This window comes from Chamaea fasciata, unplaced genomic scaffold (assembly GCF_029207755.1).
Source record: "Chamaea fasciata isolate MVZ Bird 193981 ecotype frontalis unplaced genomic scaffold, bChaFas1.0.hap1 SCAF_11, whole genome shotgun sequence".
In the NCBI taxonomy this organism is placed as follows: Eukaryota; Metazoa; Chordata; class Aves; order Passeriformes; family Sylviidae; genus Chamaea; species Chamaea fasciata.
Window position 1 is genome coordinate 12,688,348 of NW_027094096.1, and position 22,904 is coordinate 12,711,251.

The 22,904-nt window shown below is 37.7% G+C and overlaps 1 long non-coding RNA gene across 1 annotated transcript in view; it reads left to right on the forward strand.

The window, feature by feature from the left end:
* Positions 1-22,074, forward strand: part of LOC136295047 (uncharacterized) — a 34,141-nt gene extending 12,067 nt beyond the window's left edge. Inside the window, exons 2-4 of the long non-coding RNA XR_010722587.1 lie at positions 11,861-11,912; positions 12,485-12,532; positions 18,852-22,074. This is a non-coding gene — a long non-coding RNA (uncharacterized lncRNA). The remainder of the gene's footprint in view (positions 1-11,860; positions 11,913-12,484; positions 12,533-18,851) is intronic.
* Positions 22,075-22,904: the final 830 nt, after the last annotated feature.

Sequence of the window (22,904 nt, forward strand, 5' to 3'; positions counted from 1 at the left end):
TATTGCTTTCATTATCTCATAAATAGCAGCTGTTTGTCGTGGTTGTGAATTGCCATAAAGATGGTTGAGATGGTAATTTTGATTGCTTTGCACAACTTTTTTAAAAATGTAAGGAATTATGATTTCACTCTTAAGTGCTGCAAAATTGGATCGTTTTTAACATTATTGGAATGCAATGCAGATTTTAATGGTAAAAATAGTTCTGGGAATTTAAAAATGTATGCATATGAGGGTGAGTTAATACACTGATGGAGAGAGGACAAGAGGCTGTGAGTAGAACTTGTAAAATTTTGTAATGTTCACTCGTATACGGTCATCATAGGACAGGTATTTGAGAAATCTCATCTTTCTTGAATGAAGCTGATTGTGAAGAGAAATGTTATCACTCCCTGTAGTATTTCTATTATTCCTCTGCCTTCTGGATGCATCCTCCCAGAGCTCTTTCCAGGTACCCTCTCTCCCTGTCCTACTTTGAGCCTGGGCAGGTTGCTTTGGAACTCATTAAAGCTGTAGTAGAAAAATATCTAGAACTAATGAGATTACTCTGTCTTGTATTGCCTTTCCCCCTTTCTTCAGTTTTTAGAGTTTCAAATTTATACAAAATTATGTGATGTGGTTGAATACACCATATGCTAAACAATAGGTGCCTTTCAGCTCCACAGACTGTGCCCATAAATCTGGAGAGACACTGCAATGTTCATCCTACCTGCGCTGGCATCAGCTGCTCTTTGTTCCACACCTGAGTCAGAAAGTGCCATTTCCAACGTGAGCAGAACAGACTGTGAGCCCAGCAGAACGTAGTGGCAGGGGTGGGTGAAGGAGGGTTATTTTGTACTTTGAGCCAAAAGACCTGTAATTGGTGGTAGTTGTGAAGCCACAGTATTTTTCTCAAATGCTGACGTGAAATTTGGGTTTTTGTAATCTCTGCTTACTGTCTTCAGCCTGCTGTGAGAGGGAGGAGTAGGCTTAATTATTTCAGAGTGCAATTTCCTTCCTAAATGCATCCAAGTCTGGTTCCTGTTTGAAAGGCAGATCGTGGCAGAGGATTTTCTGATGCTAATCCTGGATGTTTTCCATTTTCACAGATTTAGCTGAATTTTGCATATGAATATGCAGATATGTAGCCTTGGGGTGACTGAGTTCTGAGCCCAGCGTGATCAATCGAATACAAATGGTCTTCTGGCCAAAGATCCCTCAAAGATCTGTGATTGTGATTGAAAAAGTTCCTTTTGGCATCTGCTTTTATATTTCTCTAAAATAAGACTTGTAAAAAAGCCCACTTGTGACTTTTGTTTTGAGAAAACAGAGTTTGTTTCAGTCTTTGATATTCTCATTACTAGAAGATGGGCTTCCATTTCATATTTGTCCTTAATGCATGCATTTTAACATTATTTGGGCTTTCTGGAGGCTTTCAGTATTTTTAAGATCTCTGAGCTTAATAATCATATTCAGCAGTGATCTGGTTACTGTCCTGGTCAAGCCAAAAATGGTCCTCAGTTTACCTTGTTCTAGATGCCATACTGGGAATTCCTGTTTTGTGCACTGTCCCCTCTACCTAAAACACCTTTTTTTTTTTTTTTTTTTTTTTTTTTTTTTTTTTTTTTAATGCACATTAGCATATGGCAGCAGTTTAAACTAAGTGAATTACTTATTAATGAGGCTGAATTGTGACTGATAAAAGTTAAGTTCTTTCTTATTAGCAGTTGCAGATAACAAGTATCCAAAGGAATTAGAGAGTCACCAAAGGGATCCTCTGGAACTCAATGTTTTTTTGGTTTGGTGGATTTTTGTGTTTGTTTCTTTCCCCAGAGCTCCCAGACAGTAAAGCTTTGACATTCTGGAAGAAGATTGATGTTTCTTTAGTATTTCCTAAGGGTTAATAGGATTATTTACCTGAATATTAGAATTGGCCAGTATGACTGGGAAATAATGAGTGTTGAATGTCCTTGATGAATGCAGTTAAGAGGGATATAGATCTGAGACAATTAGCATGACTTTTGGATAGACAGTAGTGTCATACTAACTATAAGACATTCTCACTCAATTCCAAACTTGGCTAATTGATTAGAAACAGTACTAAAGATAGATCATAGACACAAGGGATTTTTAACATTTTACTCTAACACAGCTTAAATAAACAAGAAAATCATTTATGCAGAGAGTAGCAAGCTTGCATTATGTAATAGGAGGTAGTTTACGGTAATCTCAAAGTGTAATTTTGAATAGGAAGTGGTCAGTGTACTTGAATAGTTCTAGATTCCGGAAAATGTTGGTCTCAATAGTTTGGGGCAACAGTAAAACTAGTATTTAATCATTATTTACATGTACAGATATCTCTGGAAAAGTAGAGAATACTAAACAACCACCTCAGGGCCTAGCCATTCTGCTTGGTTTGAGCAGCTGAATTCAGTCAGCCACACTCTCTCTCTCTGTCTGAGGGCTTTTGATTTAGTCATGCTCTAACAGAGGTTAAACATTTGAGAAAGGAACTGAGTTCTGGGAAATAGTTATGGAAAAAGCAATAGAATGGTGATAATGGCTGATTAACAGTTTGTGATCTCTCAGGTTGAAATTGCCCTGAGGCCCTTATTCTAGTCCTAGATTTACAAAAAGGGAACTGTTTAGTAGGAGCAGTAGTTCCTGTCTTTGACATTAGTATGAGGGCTATTTGGATCATCTTATTCTGAGTTCAGAATATAACTGGAAAATTGGTGAAGATGCATAAAATTGGTTAAACAATAAAATGTACATTTAGAGTGAATCAGTGCTGGTGTTTAGCTAAAGGGGCTGCTTTAGATGTTTATGTATTTTTCTGAGACAAGCCTTTTGTTGAGATTTGAACAAAGATTGCCACTCTTTTTTTTCTTGTTATTGTTGTTTTATTTGTTGGGATTTTTTTTAAGAATATAATCAAACTTCAACTTGCCAATATTGTTGTTCCGTAAAGATTACTTTCAAGTGACAAGCAAAAATCCCACATATTACTTCGAGAAGCAAGTCTGTTTTTCTTCAGTAATGAACATAAAAAATACTGGAAGAAATGGCAGCAGTACACAAACTATATCCATGTAATTCATTGGAGCCAATAATGATGAATTATCACAAATCAGCTTTCCAGCTATGGCGTTCAATAACCTGTGGTATTTATTTATTGCTTTATTAATGAAGTGTGAGAAGTGCAGCCTAACAATAAAAAAAAAATCATTCACTAAAATTTAGCTAATCAATCCAGAAAAATGACTAAAGATTCTTGTTGTAAAACTTTACTAATTAAAATAAAAGCTTCAGGGTAACTGTGTGTTGAATGTAACCAATCGGTGGCAGTGGTCCCTGCTCAGATGTGAATGCAGCCTACAGAAACGAATTGACTGAGTTGTTTTAGTCCTGCCAGAGCCTAAATCCTGTCATGTTTTTCTAGGAGATGAGAAAAAGCTTTCCTGTTTTGTGCAAACTATGGCAGATTACGCATTATAAGCAGACAATGATGTAGGATTTTGGCTTCTTCATGGCGGTGTAGAACATTGCCACTTCAATGAATGTCAGGCTGGCTTGGTTTTCATTGCAAGTAATCCATGAAGGTTGAGAATAATCCATTACTGTTTGAGATTTCCAATTGCTGTAATGTTTAACTGATTAAATGAATAATGGCAAAACATGTTTGACTTAAAAATGTCCTTCTCAACCTGTGCCAAAGTAAGCCCTGTGATATCCATCCTGCTCTTAAACATTTTTATGATGAATTGTCCCATTTCTTTTTAGGTAAACACATATTCAGAGGAGGGAAAACCTTCCATGAATTATTCTGCAAACAAACTCCAGCCCCACAGTTAGATGCTCATAAATGGACTGAAACTCATGTTTATGGAAAGCAAATGCTCAAAGACTGTGCTTCATTGGCCTCTTGCTTAAGCTTTTTACCTCCTGGAGGCTGCAAGCCACGAACTGGCCCTTTCAATGGAAGGATAATTTAATTTATTCTCAAGAAGTCAAAATGTAAATTAAAGACTAAGTTCCGTTCCATTATGGCAATAATTGTAATGTTCTCAGTGAGCCATGACCAATGCCACCATCTTGAAACAAAGAAGGGATATTGCCTGTCTTTCCCATGAGGGAAGAGGAGGATCTTATTGCCCATGAGTGATGGGGAGAAATGTGTTCCATATAATTTGTCATTCACTGTACTTGCTTATGAAAATCTAAAATTAATTGAATAGAAATAAAAAGGGGTTCAGTGAAGGGCCTGCCAAGCGATAGTAAGAGAAAAGAGCACTAAGTCAGTAATTTTCAGCAACCGTTAAAAAACTAATTCTGCTGTAAACATGAGCAAAATATGGGGTAAATACTTTGAGGTCTAAGAACATGGACATTTAAATCAATGTGAATGTATGCCACTTACACAGATTCTGAGGGAACATTCTAAACAAGCTCCCGGCTCGTTTTCTGGAATGAAATTTGAAAATGTTATCCCTATAGTTCATTCAATATGAATGTGTCAGTCTCCTGCCTGTGTGTTCCAAAATCATTCCTAATCAAGTCTTCACTTAAAAAAACCCCAAACAAACCTGCCTGAAGGTAAACAATAAAGCACCTCTGTTAATCATCTTACACATCACTAGAGTTATCTTGTTAAGGACTTTGTTTCTTTCAAATGATTCAATCAGCTAAGCAGATATTTTGTATTGCCATGGAAATGAAATCGTAAAGTGTAATTGTCAGGTTTAAAAAGTTTGATGTGCAATACAATGTTTTTTCATCTTTCTTTTGCTTTCTTGTTTCTTCCTAATTAATTTCCTGATTAGAATCTGAGTGATAAACTTGATTTGTACTCAAGATAGGATCCTAACATAAAGAACTGAGTCATAGAGGTGAAATAGATAATTGTTTAAAGTTTTACCAAGTTTGTAGTTTCTTTTTTATCCAGTTCTTCTGGAGAAATTTGAATAATTCATTTTACTTTGTATTTCTGGTGCCTCAAAGACTGAAAAATGATTGTTTGGGACTACAAATACTTCATTCTAAGCACAGAAGCACCAGTTGGTTTCAGGGCTGTAGTTACTGATAATAAAAAGAAAAAGTGTTTAAATTTGAATATTAAATTAAGTTCCACATCCACAGCTCTTGGCTTTCTCTACCTTTTGGCTTAGTGATTGCAACACAATTTTAAAATGTGATTACTTACCTTTAGGCAAAGAAATGTCTGCTGGGTACCTAGTGCCTTTCTAGACCAGAGCATTTATTTATTCATCTCCAGGTTTCACTGTTGGTAGTGATTATCTGCGTTTAGATCTGCCTTTAAAGTGAGGCTATTTGCATTTTCACTCCATATCCATGGCCTTGTATAAAGAGTCACTGAGGTCTCTCTTATATATATAAGACATACCAGTTATAAGGCTTTTTAGTAATTTCAGTGACTGGCTTGTTACTGAGATTCAGCTGAATTTTATTTTGGTGGATGGAGTCTCTACTCCCACCCCAGGACAATATTCACAGTTTCTTGCTTCTCCCATTTTATAACAATTACAAAAAAAAAAAAGAAGCTAATTACAAGGCATGGGGAAGCAAACAAGTTCAATTCTTTTTGCATGGATTTGAGTACAGATTTGATTTTTGATTCTCCAGCATTCCTTTTTTACCCTTATTGAGCTTTATTCTTCCAGGCATTTGGAGCTGGTAGAGGAGAGGCTCCCAAGGATGCTGTTCCAGATCAGGGGGCAGAAAGGAGGAAGGCAATCTTCCTGCCTGGTCCAACAGATAGCTTCACTCCTCAGCTACAGCAGCGATGGCCACTCAGGCACCCACAGGTTAAAATAGATAATGGCATTAAAAAAAATGGGAGGCAAATAACAAATACTTGAGGTGTTGCTTGCCAGTCCTACAAACAAAAATAAAAGACTTTTTCTTGAGCTGTGTCACTGGAAAAAAGTATTCTTTTTTCAGATCTTGGTGTCAGGAAGAGGGATGGCAATCCCAGCTCTCCCAAGAAGCAGTTCAGGGACCGCAGGGCTGTACATGATAATATTCAGCCCACAACAGAACCAAGCAAATGACAAGATAGATGTGGCTTTGTACTTTTGCAATTACAATTCTCTCAAATGTCAGAAAAAAATATTTTCAGGCCATGGGGAATGAAATTAATTTTTCAACTGTATAACAGGATTTTTCTTGTAGAATTGAACTATACCCCACAGTCATGCAATTTACTTGTCATAGGCACACACTACTTTCATTCCTTAAGTCTGTATTTCCTGGAATTGCTTTAGCAATGTATGTTTTACTGGAACTGTGTCATTCACTGAGCCCTTACCTTTCAGCATAGTGCTTAAAAAGAAAAAAATCACAGACAACAATACTGAAAACCCCAAAGAACAAAAACAACCACACACAAAAGTCACAAAATCCCCCCCACCAAAAAACACAAACCAAACCAAAAAAATCCTCCAAAACCAACCAACAAACAAACTCCCAAACAAACAAACACCCCAAACCAAGTGAAGATGAGAAAGGAAATTAATTCTGAGAAGTAGTGATACTGTATCAGTCCCTTGTTTGAAACAGCCAGGCATTCCTGTGTACTTCAGATGGGATTTCTTTGGTTGTTTTGTTTGTGTTTTTTAAAGGGAGGAAAATGAAATTGTCTTAACTGTATGTTCACAGTAGAACTCAGTGGAACCTTTTCAAGAAAAGGGTGCAACTTTTCAAAAGCCACATTGAAATGTAAATACTAATGATGTTCCAGACACCCCCACCTCTCCTGCCCTAAATGTCTGTGGAGGAATTCTGAGCAAACTTCTGTCAGTTTTCAGCTCTTAATCACTTTTAGCTTATGGACAAGTCCTGTAACCCTCCTCTCCCCAAGGACTGTGTCTGAAATACACAAATAATTGTGCTAAGATCATTGGTATGTTGCATTGAAAAGAACTCTTTTTTTGAGAAAAGCTTCTTAGAGGTTATAATAGCATTATTATACAGTTTCCTATCCCTAAATAAGGATTGGCAATTTTTTATCCAACTGGGCAACTCTGAAAGCCCTTGGTAAATGTGCACTTTCATGGCTTTTGTGTAAACCGTTCTAAAGATAGCCTTCCTTAACCATGTTTTCTGCTGATAGCATGGCCTTCATATGACCTTGTGCTTTAATAAGCAGTACATTCAAACATTGCTATTTAATTAGTTAATGATACCTTGATCAAATCAGATAAATGGTTTGGAACAATGCTGTATTCAATTAATTTTCATTTTCAACTGATTACTGTTGCTACTAATGCCTGTAATTCAAGATGTAGTTTTGTGCTGTGATATCTCATTCATTCCTATTTAAGACAGGAAAGCTAGATCTTTCTAGGCTCAAATGCATTTATTATCCTGGGTGTAATTACATTTAAGCTTGTTAATTGGTGGCACTGGATATGTTTTTTTTGCACATGATGCTTATGTAATCCGTGTCCTGGTAATATTTGCAGGCGAGGTGTACATTACCCTTTTGTCTGAGGGTGCAGGTGTCCTGAGTCAGGAGCCCAGGACACCAAGAGTTCCTTTAAAAGGTGGCCCAAGGCCTGTGCTGCTGCTCCAGTGTCTGCTGGAGAGCAGAGGCTGAGCTGGCTCAGGCTCTGGAAGCTGGGCAGGCAATCCCACACCAAACCCAGCACAGCTCCAGGCCCTGTCACACAATTTGAGATGGAGCTCTGCCCCAGGGCTCTTCACTAAGAAAGTTCATCATTTTAATGATGGCTTGAAATGTTTTATTTTCAATTTAGCCATATCATCTTGTGTGAAATTTTAAAACGCAGCATTTCATCAGGTGGGGAATCAAAATGACATCAATGAAATGTCAACCTGATACAGAGCTTACTGTGAATTTTCTTGCTTATGAATGCAAAAAGGGGCAAACTTAAGCTACAAGCCATCTCTTTGATGTGGTGTTTGATCTGATGAATGGTCTTAGTCTCTCATTAAAGCAATCTTTTCTGCCAATAAAAGCTTTATTAAGATTTTTTCATACGATTGCTACCGGACAATGACAAGAAGTGAGTGGGAGGAACTCATAAGACCAATTTGTACCATCTGTTCCAGACATATGAACAGGGGTGATTCTGTAAAAGGAAAAGCCAAACACTTGTTTCTGAAAGGGTGATCAGTGGCTATTTTACATTCATTTCAAAAATATTATTCTCTTTATAGTAGTTCTGGAAACAATATATACTTTATATAGTTCAACCCCCCTATATCTGTGCTAGATTTTGCATTGCCTTAATGACTAACATGGTGGTTTCGTTCTGCATATAATGAAACTTACGTGGAGAACTACAGTGGGCTATTTAAAATGCTTTTATTACAGCAGTGAAGGATCTTCAGTTCCTGGTAATATCCATAGGCAGTGTTCTTGAACAACAATTCTGTTGGTATGCTGTGGTCTATCAGCATAAGATCTAGGAGTGCCAGACTGCTCCTAAGTGTCCAGAAGGTCTATTGGCAATCAGTGAGATTTTAGTTTACAAAATAACACTACAATTTGTAATCCCGTTACCTTTTCTAATCCCAAAGACCTTTACAGATTCTGTAGATTTTCTGGTCTACTGGGGTTAAAGTAGAGATCCTGAGGTGTTTGCTGCTATCTCCCAGTGCATTTGCAGTAGTCTTAGGAAATACTGCCACAAATCATACTTCAATTACATCTCTGGTCTCAGGTCTCGAGGTGGTCTGTGGTCATTCCAGAGCACTTTCATTGTAATAATGTGATGTATTTGTTAGTAAAAGTTCACAGAATAGAGTCATAGAACACCTTGGGTTGGAAATGACCTTAAAGATCATCCAGTCCCAAAGCCCTAAACATGTTAGGATATTCTAACCTCTGCAGGAAAGATGAGGTTGCACATGAAAGTGAAGTTAGCCAAGTCCAATAACTGTAGCGTAGTTTTAGTAGTGAAAATGTGGTGGATTTAGCTGTTTTGACATAATAAAGAATATTAAAATATACAAATAATAGAATTATAGGACTGTATTTCAAGTTCAGTAAGTCAGTTTGAACTTCTGGTCTTTACTGAAGGTTGCATGAAATATTTTGATGCTGGACCCGTATTTTATCTCTCTTAATATGAAATTTTATAAAAACAGCAGGACTTGTTCCGATAGATAAAGTGCTAATTCTATTGAAGAAAAAGACTTCCTAAATTTGCAGAATCGTAGAGTTATTAGGAGTGGAAGGGAACCTCTAGGGATCACCCAGTCCAACATCTCTGCAAGGAGAGGGTCATCCAGAGCAGGTTATACAGGATCTTGTCCAAGTGGAGTTTGGAATTTTTTGCCATTTACAGGAGAGGCAGCCTGTAAATTCATGTGTGAGAAATTAATTTCTACTTGTTGAACAGATGATAGTGTTGTGATTATAGAAGCTGGTCTGTTAGTTGTTATTTCTCTCTGTGTAGGTTAATATTGGAGTTAATTACAGTTTTTATTCCAGAGGCAATTTTTTGTTGTCATGAATGTAGGTTTATTTTTTTCATTGGCATAATTTGAAACTCAGTCCTGTAAGTGTTCTATACACAAGGCGGTCTGAAAAGGAATCAGCTTGTGAGTCCTGAGTGGTTTTGGAGATTGATGAAATGGTTAGGAGACCTTGAAGGACACCAGTGTTACCCCCTGCAGGATTGAGTGTTCCTACTGCAGCTCTCTGGAGGCTTTTTGTGGGAACTCAGTCCCACAAAACCAGGGAAACCCAAATGTTAACAGGAATTAGTGGCAATAAGATAACTTCAGAAGCTGTGGGTGGAGAAAGATATCCTCATAAAGAGCATAGATAGGGGTTTAGGAAACCTTGGGAAGAGAAGCAATAAATCAACAACTTTGGTTTTTTCTCTTTGTAATTATTGTTCTTATCTTGTGAAGTTAAGTTTTACTTAAATGCCAAGTAAACCACTAATAACTGAGGTATTATTAACTGAAAAGGACAAAGAACCTAATAGTACTAATACTTTAGATTTTTTTAATAACGCTATTGTCTAGAACTATTTTACTATACTAGCTTAAGTATTTAAATGCTTTGATGGGAAACAAATGGGATAGATAATTTATTTTTGTAGCCCTTTTTATGTAGGGCTTGAGACTAAAATGTATAGAATGTGAATGTCTTGAATAGTATTAGCCCTTAAACATAAAAGAGCCCACAGACTCTTGTTTATCTTTTATTTTATCTACCCATAATCTTAATTGCCTTATTTGACTCTTTATATATGCTGCCTGCTTTACAGCACCCAGTCATGCCAGCTATAGTCTGTTTTTATTATAATGCATGCTGTGTTACTCCAATTAAAATAAACCTTTGCATTTCATATTGTCATTTTTTTTATTTCCTTCTTTGGCAATGGAAAAATATCCTTGTCAGAAATGCAAAGCATTCTCTTCACAGTCTCATTAAATAAACAAAGTAGGTCACTCAGATGTTCTTGTATCATGCTAATGCAGAAACTAAACAATGTATTTGAAAGCTGTGAATCTCAACCCTTGTTCCTAAAAGGCATGACCTTATATCAGAACTGTCACTTCAAAGTTTTGAAGAAATCTGACATATTATAACTGTAACGTGTCAGGAAGCCATGGGATGAGCTGAGGAAAATGAATTCCTTCATAGGCCAGTAACAAACTGAAGTGTGAACTCAGGTGGAGATATGTTTGTCAATCATCATGGCAGGTTAAAAAAAAAAAAATCAAACCACAAAGAAAAACATGTTCTGTAGGTTCATCTGTCTTCATGAGCCCTTAAGATTATACTGCTGCTTTTGTTCTTGGTCAGAGAGAAACACTCCCCACACCACACCCCTCAAATAATAATGCATTAATAACAAAAATAGTCATAAAAATAATCATTCCAAGTCTCTGAAGAAACATTTGCATATAGATAAGCCTTATGCCATGGACAAAAAAAAAGAATGCTTAGCAATTAACTAAGAGCTAATGTTATGGATGCATCCAATTTTCTTTTAATTGCAAGAATTTCACAATGTAAAGGCTGCTTTATCTTTGATGTTGGTGATTTCCATTCTGATATCAACTTCTGAAAGATATGAATAGCAAAAGGTACCTACAATAAAAGATGTCCAGTTAATTGTACAGCAAATTCTGTCAAATATTATGCAAAATCTAGAGACGGGGTGGGCCATAAACAAAAGATATTTTAGAGGTCAGTCAGTATAATGCAAAACTAACTTGTGGCTTTTTATGAGCTGGATCTGTGCTGGTTTGTGAGATGATAATTGAGCTTTTTGTAGTGAAAGTCTTCTACACAGATTTAGTTCCAGTACCAGCTGATTAGCTGTATCATCTGCATTTAGGATTATGCCAATAGTATCTCATAAAAAGTGGGGAGCATACTAGGAAGTCTGGGTTTGTTTTGCTAAAGGGCCTTGGCCTTACTGCTCAGCTAGAAGGTTTTTATTTATGTTTTGATCATTTTGTGGTAATGTGAGTAAAGAGCAGAGGACAGTGTGAAGTGTGACTGGTGTGCCAGTGTCTGTGTGGGCACTGCTGTACCACTTGTTTAAAGCAGTGAACACCATCAGCTCACTCAGTGTTCCAAGGTGATGGACAGCGCTGCTCGTCAAGTATATTTGTATATTATGTGGCTTCCAGAAATGTATGTATTTTTGAGCTTGCAAAAATATATTGGACCTGAGAATTATTTTCCCACCCCACTCTCCATTCTGGAAGGCTGTTAACATCTTTATTTCACAGAAACTCCTGAGACCTGATCTGAAGTTTGCTATCTATTGAGTGGGTTCTCTTGGACTGGCAGGTCACAGTAGGGGTATTTCTTTGAGGTCATACCTGTGGAATTGATTGTGTCCCTTCATCCATTCCATTTTCCTAGAGCTTCCTCCAGCTAATCCTGTGGTGGCCCTACCCAAGGTGAGAAAACTGAGGTGAGTTGTCCATGTGCTTCCTTGTCCCCCATGGATCAGGGTTGAGAAATTTAGCTTAGGGTGTGTACCAGAATGAAGCTTCTCAAAATCACCTAGAGGAGCCTGAGGAAGAGAGCACAGGGTGCAGAGATGGTGGAAGAGTGAAAGTGTGGTTCCTGGGCTTCATGCAGCAAATATCTTCAAAGAAAAAAAATAACTGGAGCTTTGTTTACTTACTGCCTGAAAAAAAAACATTTCTTTTGAACGTGTATGTCTTGGAATTATGACCACATATTTACTTTTAATGATCCTATAGTGGGGTTTGAGGCAATCAATCCTTCTGTACATTTGATATGAGCTGAGCTGGTTAATTTGACTTTTGTCATGGTTTGGAAATCCATGGGAATAATTTCTGATCAGAGATTATTTTGATAATGTGTCACTGGTATTTTTTGTTAATATCTGTATGTAGCTCAGTGAAGTGATAACCACTTTATTTTCTTGAGGTTGTATGACATTTTTAATATTTCAGGTCAAAAAAATTTGGTAAAATGGCAAATTAATCATACATACATCTGTAATCTTATTCACAGAAGCAGCCTGCAGCATTGCGATGTGACCTTTTTAGAGCACAATTACTGGTATGTTTTGCAGGAATATTTTTTTTTCCAGAGTTCTGATCTTGTTCTAAGCAGATAGATACAGTCTTGATGGGATAGAGTGCGAAAAACATGAATAAAGTTAGATTATTCATCTGTTTTAAAGTTAGATTATTAATCTGTTTATGTTTAGGCTTTAACTGGAAAAAAGTAGGGGAAAAACACACACACAGACACACACAGAAACACTTGTAAAAAAAAAACCAAAACTTTGTCAGAGAGCTATTATACCTCAAAAGATTTCTTCTTACAATTCTGCAAAGAATAGGGGAGATACAATTTATAATTCTGCTATAAAGAAACTTAGTAATATTGATATAATATAGGTGTCCCTATTTGAATATATTTATGGAAAGAATTTGAATTTAAATTTTGTTTAACCTTTGAAAATAGTCTGATTTTTAGAATGCCTAAAGAAGTATGTATAGAGAAGATATCAATTTTTGTAGTTTAGATATATCTAAAGTCTCAGAGTGCTCTAATGGTTGATGTGGTGAAGAGTATAGCAGTCATTGAGGGTGGGGATTATCTCCAGCTATAAGCATGCTTTTGTTCCAAGGGGTGTCTATACTGTGTCATACAAATGCATCTTCATGGAGGGGACCAAAAATATTTTTCTCCATCCCAAGACCTTTTCAACATAAAAGAAGAATAGTTACTCTAAGTGACATCCTCACTTTAATTAAAAAAAACCAAAACCAACCAAACAAACAAAAAAAAAATTAAAACAAAACAAAGTGTGCAATCCAATCGAGTCTCAGTTATTTCCTCCTTCCAACTACACAACTATCTAAAAATTTATTTTTCATCTTTCTAAATTCAAATATAAATTGCTAGAGAAGGATAAATTTCACCAGCCAGTTATGAAAACAGGTTATGTTTCACTCCAGTTTTCCAAATAGGAATGCTTGAGATGCAGGCATTACTCATTATTATTACTATTATTATTATTATTATTATTATTATTATTATTATTATTATTATTTTCCCTACTAATGCTACTTTGTTTATCACAATAGCTTTCAGGAATACAAAATAGCTCTCTGAAGAAATATAAGGTGTTTATTGTTTCAACCAGTCCAATATGCCAGCAATTCAAAACACTAAGTCTTACAGAATGCAACTTCAAAACTCCACTCAGATCAGATATCTTCTCTTCAGACTGTCAGAGCTTCTCTTATTTAATAAATGTTTAACAAGGCCTGATTCTGATTGGCCTTATAAAAGTTTAGGTAATTTGATTTTAGAATGGTTACTCTAATAAAAACCAGAGTACATAAAACCCAGGGCTACAGACTTGAGCTGCATATACCAATTATCAGCTGCTCAGCTGTTCTCAGTCTGGTTTATGCTGGAGAAGATCTTGTGGGGTATGTGAGGTAGATAACAATTTCTGCCCTCCCTAAAAATGACTGTGAGGGGCTCCTCTTAGACAGGGATTACAACTTGTAAGGTAGTTTTAGTCATCCTCTTCCATACTGTGCTCTCATTGCTGTTAAAAATATCTTCATCAATTTATTAAATAATGAATGTGCTTAGTGCTAGAGGTATAGCTAATTCAAAGAACTCCAGCACTCTCCCTGTGGATACAGCTGGGATTTGCTGAGACAGGATTTGGGGAATCAGCTAGGCTGATTCAATGGCTGAAAGAGAAGTTCAGGAATGTACACTATGATTTTGCCCAGAATGGGTGTGGGATAATAATAAAAACCAGTAGGATATAATCTTTATTCTCATCATGAAAAGAGGAGAAAACGAATTAGTTATTAAAACAGCATACAGGAGGTAATATCCAGAAATCCAGGTCATGTGCATAACACATGTGTTTTCAAGAGTTTGCAAATGACTTCAAGCAGAATTTCAAGATGGGCCACATGATGTAATATCTAACTAGATACTGTAGGGTCCCATTCCAGCAGACCTAATAAATATTCCTACTGCTATTGTTTACCCTGTTTAATAGCCCTGAGTCCCTGTCGTTTTCATTTGAAATTTAATTTATCCTGTTTAGCCTCTACCAATGGATTATTTCCACTGGACGACCTCTAGAGAGGTCTGTTTCCTGCCCATACCATCGAAGGACCTGGACTGTTTGCCTGGCCAAGATGACTGTAACCAAACCTGTACAGATAAAAAAGCTCCTTCCCCTACACAAGTCTCCAGGCAGGCACCTTTTTTCCCTGATGCATTGTAAAAGTTCTGTACATCATGAGAATACATGGTATTGTTTGCCTTGGTGAAGCGGCCTTCATCTCCTGCTGAGTTTGCTCAGCTTGTTTTGCTCATTACTTCACAGACTAGAGCACAGTGCTAACTTCCCAACAGCTACATTCTTATGGCAGCAGTCTGCTTTGGAGCTGTTTGAATGGTTGCAAGGGCAAAAATTCATGAGGCACAGTGGAAAATGCTGTGGTGTGCTGGTCCAACCCCCAGTGCTGCATTTCAGCAGGCTGAAGTAGAAGTTCAGACTTTCCTTAAACTTTTGTGCTCAGTATTTCTGATGCTAGGCATTGACTGTGCTTCAGTGTAGCTGTTCTGAGAGTGATTTTCTTTGTGTGATTTATAACCTGACTTTGTGGGAGATGTTTGAAGTGCTTTATGGCACTGGACTAGTCTATATTTATCATTTAGCAGGTCTGCACAAATGCATACTGGATCTTGGACATGTGCCTGAGCTAGAATGGAGATACCCATGCTAACATCAAGAGCTATGTGAAGGTTTATCAAATTGCTTGCCCGGTAATTTACTGCAGATAGAATTTCAAAACTTACAGTCTTGAATATAAATGGGCTATAATAAATTTGGAGAAGTTTGTTTTCCATTTTCCATTAAATAAAAGTAATTTCCATAGTCTGTTGAACTAGGCAAGTTATTAGTGGCCAGATATTTGTGAAGAAAGCGTGAGGGACAGTCTTTTCAGATTTTTTTAAAATCCTTTTTGAGACTATTCATCTGCAGCTGGCTAATTTCATCTGTAAGATTTCTTTTTAATTGGAGGTTAAGAAGTTCTTATGACAGCAATTATTCAGGGAGCAACCCCTGACTTGATGCTAAGCCTGGTAAATTAACTTTTTTTTTTTTCTTTCCATAAATGGAAGGGCTTTCAGAATCTTTTGGTTTCTCAGAGGTGTAATTTCCTCAATTTAGATTTCTGTTGCAGCTGTAACTCTAAGTTGGGGTGACAGAATTTAGGAGAGATGGGCTTTTAGTCTCAGCTCCCCCTGTATGCAAGGCAGGCAGAACGTGGACAAGCTGGAAGTGCAGTGAGGTGATCGAAAAGGCCGGGCTGCAAACTGGTGTGGCTGAGGAGCAAAGGTTCTGCTCCTCTGCCCCAGCTTTGGGGAGAGGCCCTCGAGGGAGCAGTGGGGAGCAGCACCAGCGTGTTTGGGTGGTTCCATGCAGGGAACCAGTGCCAGGCTCTGCCCCAGCCCAGCTCCTGCAGCCCCCTGCACACTGGCACCAGCTCTGCTCGTGCTGAGCACTGCAGTGCCCGTGGTCTTCTACTGCCTGGCCTGGCTGGGAGAGAGAGTTATGGACAATGCTCTGGGAGGTGAAGTTTATTGGACAAGGGAATAACTTGAAGACATCTTAGAGACCTGGCTTAGCTGTGAGTGCAGAGGGATGCACCAGGGATAAGACAATGCACAGAATATGGGGGTTTCATACTAATATGAATAGGGAATTTAGAGTTAGCTGTGTCAGAGAGACTTAGTACTTTCTTTAAAAAAAACCAATTCCAACTTAAGAAATACAAATTACACTGAAGAGAGGAGTCAGATCTTGTAGAAGAGTTTAATAAAAACAAAAATATATTCTGACGTTTTAAGAATTAAGAAAAAATATTTCCTTATTTTTTTCCCTTTGGGATCTAGTAGTATGTAGTGTGCTTAACAACAAAATTTTGCAATTTGTCATGTAGCTTTTAATTTTTTTATTTAGCTATTCTGAGAAAATCAATTTAGCTGGGTAACAGTGATAGGATCTCCAGCTATTATCACCTAATCATTAATTTCTCCTGGTCTCTGTTTAATACAACTGCTGCAGAATGTTTAATAAATCATTAAAATAGCTTGGATTTAACTGAAGAATAAATTATTTAAAGCCATAACTACAATCTATTTCCCCACTCCCGACCCCCAAAACCCTTTTCACTTATTGCAGCATAAGTGAATTAAAGCACAATGAAATCATAAATATGAGAATCTACAGCTTTTAAAAGAAAAATTATGAAGAGGAATAATACAGACGACTGAATTCCTAAATCTCATCTGCTCATGATCCATGCCTGCAGATACCCCACAGTTGTATTTCATGTAGTGCTTAGTACCTCTAAGCACTCTAAGTGCTTAGTGTTCACACTCTCAATCTCTGGTTTAGAATGAAGATATTGCACTCTTTGTTTTTTGTCACTGCTTTTTTTTTTTTCCCTTTTTTTTTTTTTTTTTTTTTTTTTTCTTTTTTTTCTTTTCCCCTACCCAAAGCATCAGAGAGACCATCAGCACGAGCAGATTTATTTGTTACCTGGCTGGTGCTCTGCAGCTGTGATTCCAGCTCTGGTCACCAAGGTCAGGGCACAAAATGAGAGTGTGGGTGCACAGCTGGCTCAGCACCCTGAGGCCCTTGAAGGAGGGGGAGCAGTAACACAGAAGGTGACTTGCACCTCTCGGTAGGTTTAGTGAGAGCTGCTCATAAATACAACTTATTTTGGTGAGGTGTGGCAGTTTTAGTTTTTGTTGTGTTTATTAACTAAATGGGGCATCTCGTTTGCTTCCTGAACATCAGATCCTGGCAGCACAGCAACACTAACAGGGAATAGAAGAAACATTCAGCTGGTATAACATGGAATAGTGAACTCTTTTCTGCTTCATGTTTGTGGACTAGGTAGATGCCTGCAATGTTTGTTTACAGGAAATGAATAATTAAAGAAAATTAAGGCCCAGTTGAAAAGCATCATTAGGATAAACAGATTCCTCTTCTAGGATTAAAGGTTAAGGTGAAAGATAATGCAAATAAGTAATTTCATCTCCTAGTAAAATACTTAGCTTTTTTCCAGCTTGCTTTGTGTAATTTTTAAATATCTGTAGTCAGTGAGTGGCAAATCCAAAAGCAGATGGTTATCAATACAGTTCTTAGCTCCTTTTGTGGGTGCATCATCTCTTTTTTGGTGAAAGTCATGTTTTAAGTAGCTAAAAATGAAGGAAAATGTTCTCTTGCCTCACAAATATTTCAATTTAAAGGAGCAATTAACTGTGTCTGAAAGATGACTTTTTTTTTTCCAATTTCCAGGAAAAGAAAGAAATGATGTAGTCAACAAATACGCAGAAAAAAATATCCAGTTGTTTATAGCAAGAGGGGATAATTAGTTCTCTTGTCCAGAAGGGTCTTTTGGTCTTGCTGTCTAATAAAAGGACCCTTGAAGCCATGTGTTGAGGTAAATAATGGCACATAATGTTGCTTGTACTGATGCTGAAGAGGACAAAAAATTGCAGTACAGAAAGCTTTGAGATTAGAGGAGAAATTTGTATGTTTACAAATGTGTCCTTTGCATAACTGGCTGGTGAATTCCTAGTGTGAGGGGTCAAGAGGGAGCAAAATGTCTGTTACCGTATTCTAGAAATAGCAGCTGGACCCATGCATTACAGAGAGTAAATGGAAAGGCTTCTTTTGGCAGGGATTTTTTTCAGAAAGGGGGACTAAAACTTCCTTGTGCAGTGAATTCAACACAGGCCCACAGATGTTTGTGTATGAAATGTTAATTTGCTGGTTTATTTGGTTTCCTTTCCACAACATTTTCTAGGCAGAAAACTGTTGGATGTACTTCGATTGCTCAAATCTATACGTCCTTGCAGGCTGTATTTTTAGCACCCTGAATTTGAATATTAATGGCAACATGAATTGTGGGGAGGCCATCAAGGGGCCTTTGGAGGAGCATCAAGGAACTGTTAAAGGCCTTTGCAAGTGCTCAGTGCTGCCAACCCTGCCTGACAGGAGCTACTGCTAAACCAAGGGTTCTGTCTGATCCAGTCACTCTTCCCTGTGGCTCTGGCTTTGGTCTTCAATTTTGATGAGGAATTAATCTATTTTTGTGAGATGGGTCAGAAAATCCAATGATAGGAAACAATACTGGAATAGTGGGGGAGGATACATAAGTGATTATGGGGAAACACTGTATGGGAAGTTATACTGGTTAGGAATCATAAATAACTGCAATAAGTAAGAAGTACATGAAGTCCTTGAGTCTCTATTTTATCTATTATTATTCATTATACTAATTACCTATTTTACTCTTTTCTGTTTCAGAGTTGCTACAAGCCAACCTGATTTCATCAAGTAGCCTGGAAAATGCATCCACCAAAATCAATGTCAAGCCTTTGAAAGTTTGTTTGAAGGATTAATTATGAAGCTGTGTGACCTGTCTGCATAACTCTAAGTATTGTCTCTATTTTAGGAGGCCTCTGTTATTGTATTGAAGAACTTGGCCTTAGCAGGTGACACTGACTTCACATTAAAAAGAACTTGAACAACTTCAGAACAGAAAATTGAGTGGATTGCAAGGAAAGATATCTGGTATCAAATGCTATTGCAGACAAAGCCATGCCCAAATGCTTACTGCTTTCCTTAACAGAGAGGGGATCTCTTTATTTCATAAATAGACATATTTCTAATAAAGCGAATTACAGTGAACCTCTGATTTGTATCAGATGAGGGTCTGCCTAGTGATGTATTAATTAAGAGCTCTGGAGGTGTTCAGTGGGAGAGCTGAACCAGGGTGTGGAAAGAACAAATCAAAGCACATGAAGGAGAATCCATCCGTGCCAGAACCTTTGCATGAAACAATCAGCAAATCAAAGTTGAATATTTGCAATTTCCCAGTTCACAATTGTGGTTACTGTGAAACACAAACAAAATATACACTGGGTTCAGGTCAGCAACACCTCATAGCTGTGTGAGAGAAAAGTTAAAAAAAAAGAAAAAAAGAAAGTGCATTATCACTTGACACAACCAAAGACACTCATCCTGTGCAATGTGCTATTGTAAAGGTGCTCAAATGCAAAAATTAGTTGTCCCAAAGAAGCCCAGCACTTTCCCAGGGGGAGAACAAGAAGAGAACATGTCTACAGCTTCCAGCCCTGTGCTTTACATTTCAAATACTGGGTAGGACAGAGGAAAGAGTAAACCACAACTGTTATTTTTCTCCTTGTACAGAGGCTAGAAAACAGCGTCTGTAGGCATTTTTAGCCATTATTAATCCATGGAATTTTAACCTTTGTAATTTTCTCCCTTCAAAGTGTAGAAGACGTTGAAATAACAGCCTGAGGAGGTTTCAAAATTGGGACTTGGCATTTAAAGCCTAGTCAGCTTGCATGGCATTGTGTAGTAATTGCTAGTTAATGTAATAGCAAAACCATTACGGTGACAAAATCTTAGAGTGTATTTCTCTTTTGATGTGTAAATTAAGACTGTCAGAAAGCAGTCCCAATATTAAATAGGCCCCCTCATCCATTTGAGTTTGAAAACACTTTGCTTAATCACTGGCAGCATATATATATGCTTCTGCTTGTGTCTGCCATATTCACTAAAATTATCTTTTATGCATTCCTAAGGAGAAAGGTTTCTTTGGGCTGTGAAATGTTTGAGGGGTTATCTGCTGGATAAAGGAACAGTGATTTTTAACTCAAATTCTGGTAGAAATTTCTGTAGCACACTGCACAAAATTCAAGCTTCTTAAGCCTGAGTGTTTCGGTATGTTATTTCTTTTCAAACAGCAGTGCAACACTGAAGAAATTCAGAAAAGAGAATGTTTCCAGGGTATGGGAGAGAGATTTTGAAATAAGTACTAGCCTATTCGTATAAATTATGGGAGCTTCAATGAAACCAAACAGTACATATCTGTATTTTTTTTTCCATTCTGGTAATCTTAATTGTTGCCATTATGGTATAGACATTAAAATATAGTTCTCTAACCTATTTTTAGCAAACACATGAAATAGCAAGCCAAATTTCCCATATTGGTTTCTCACTTTAGCAGAATTCCTCATAGGTGCATTTCCTCTACCAAAGATCTCAAATGATTTTGTGAATTACCAGGAAAAGTCACTGTAACATTTCTTCATGGAAGAGTGAAATATTAATTACTGTAATGCTGTTCCTCCTAACATGCTTGGTTGAACATCTTTGTGCTTTTACCTCCTCCATTTCATCTTCTGGTTTTGATGTACTTTTAAAGTAATGATCATGGCCCAGTAGCAAGTGAATCTGCTGCAGGTGGTTTGAATGTGAGTTGTGTATCTTACCTTTAGTTAGGATGGACCTTGGAATTCCTGTGGTACTGACCCATTTCAGGGTCACTCAGCTTGCTCCTTATCTTGTCAAACTTGGTTAGTTTCTTCCTCCTCTAGTCAAACAGAAGTTGCTAGCTAATTCTGGAGAGATTTCCATGGGCTTATGTAGTCTCCTGAATTGTTTTGGTGAAGCTGTATTTTGATGGGATTCACACATGCTGAAATAATGGATCACTTCTAGAGAAGGGAGTGAAAAATCCCAACCAAACCACTACACAGCAGCACATGTACCAACACTAGCAAGCTTGCAGTGTCAATAGTTGAATTTCATGGAGGAAATAATCCTCCATGGAGGAATTAAGTAGCTGATATGTGGTGTTAGGCCAAGCAATGACTTCAGGTGGGATTAGCAAAGACAGGAATTGTTGCTCGTCCTTCTCCCACAGCACATCTCTGCTTTGCCCCTCTGCTGAAGGCTGTGCTATGTGAGACCTGAGGCCCTGTGGCACTGACCCAGAAATCCGTCTCATTCCTGCTGCGGTGAACATCTTGCCTGGCAGATCTTGGGCAAAGGGCCTTAATTTCTTTCTTTAATTTTTTTTTTGTTAAAACCCAAATAACATAAAAATTATAAACCCAACAAACTCCCAAAAACTGAAAAACCAGACCACACCTCTGCCCACAATCAAAGTAACCAAATTAGACAACTCTCTAATTGTGACTTGTTCTTCAGTGTCACTTGGCTGGTTTTGTTTTCTCAATTGTATAATCTGTATGGAATGTAGCATTGCTGTATTTGACTGTTGTAGGTAAAGCAAAAGTGATTTTATTACTATGTGGTACTTTTCTATACACAACAGCTTTTTTTTTTTCTGTTAGATTTTAGCCAGATTCACTAGAATAAGTCTGCAGGATATGGATAGACAAACAGCTTGATGTGGGTCTGCCTACAAATTCATCTTTTATTTTACCATGGGAGAGAGGCTTCTTAATGTCATTTTTCCCTTGGTGCCAACATCTTCCTTATCCAAGCCCAGAAGAAACAAAGTGGTTTTGGAAGGGCTTCCTTTCCTGTGTGTTTTCTGCCAGAGGTCTCTGCAGTCCCTTCATCTCCTTAATTCACACCAAAGCTCACTAATAGACACCTGTGAGATATGGGAGAAAATCCAGAGCCACTACTGGTGTTTTCCCCGAGGTCTGCAGAGCTGATTCTGGCTGTGGTGGATGAAGCTTCCGAACTCTGCTGTCTCAGACTTTTAGTTGCCCTTCAATGAGTCATGCCTATGTTTTGTGATTCTGTTTATTGCAGTTGAGAGGAGAAAATCTTAGTGCCAAACATTCTGGAGCAAAGTAGGATTGGTGGTTGGTGTGTGCTGGGGAATGGATCTGGCACGAAGGATTTTCTTCAGCCCTGTGCTCTTGCAGGTTTTATTTCATGTCAGTTAAACACGCATGACTGCAAGGTTTGGATTTCTTAAAGTACTGGGCTTTGTGGGCTGGGTGCTGCGCTTCTCCCACTGTGACTTTTCTTTAGGTGTTTTCTGAAGTGTGGGAGAAAAGGGGATTTGGAAGGGTGTGTCTGTGTTTGGTGAGTATTAGCTGGGGTGTGTTAATCTTCAGTTCTTGGAAGTTCTTGAAGAGCAGGGGTTGGCTTTTGTTTATTATGTTTTTCTCTATATATTTCCAATAAAAAAATATCAGTCTTCTTTTCCATGGATGAAGCCTACCTGTTTCAGGAGGACTGAAACCCTGGAGGACTGTGTCCTAATCTTGGATATTTTTTCTGTGTTCTGACAAGTGCTGCAGCAATTTGGTTTCCATGTGGCCTATAGAGGATTATGTGCCTTGCTGCTGGGATTTTTCTATTAACATTGTTCCAGCATAGGACTGCAGAATATATTGCACTAACAAAATATCATGAAAAGATAAAATTTGGCTGAAATTTAAAAATTAAATAATAAAAATATTATGATTTGACTTAATATTTCGGCACTTCCCCTATAGCCAACAGTTCCTGTGAGAGGTCATGCTCAGATTACCCCAAGCCACTAGACCCATGTGTGATTTTAAG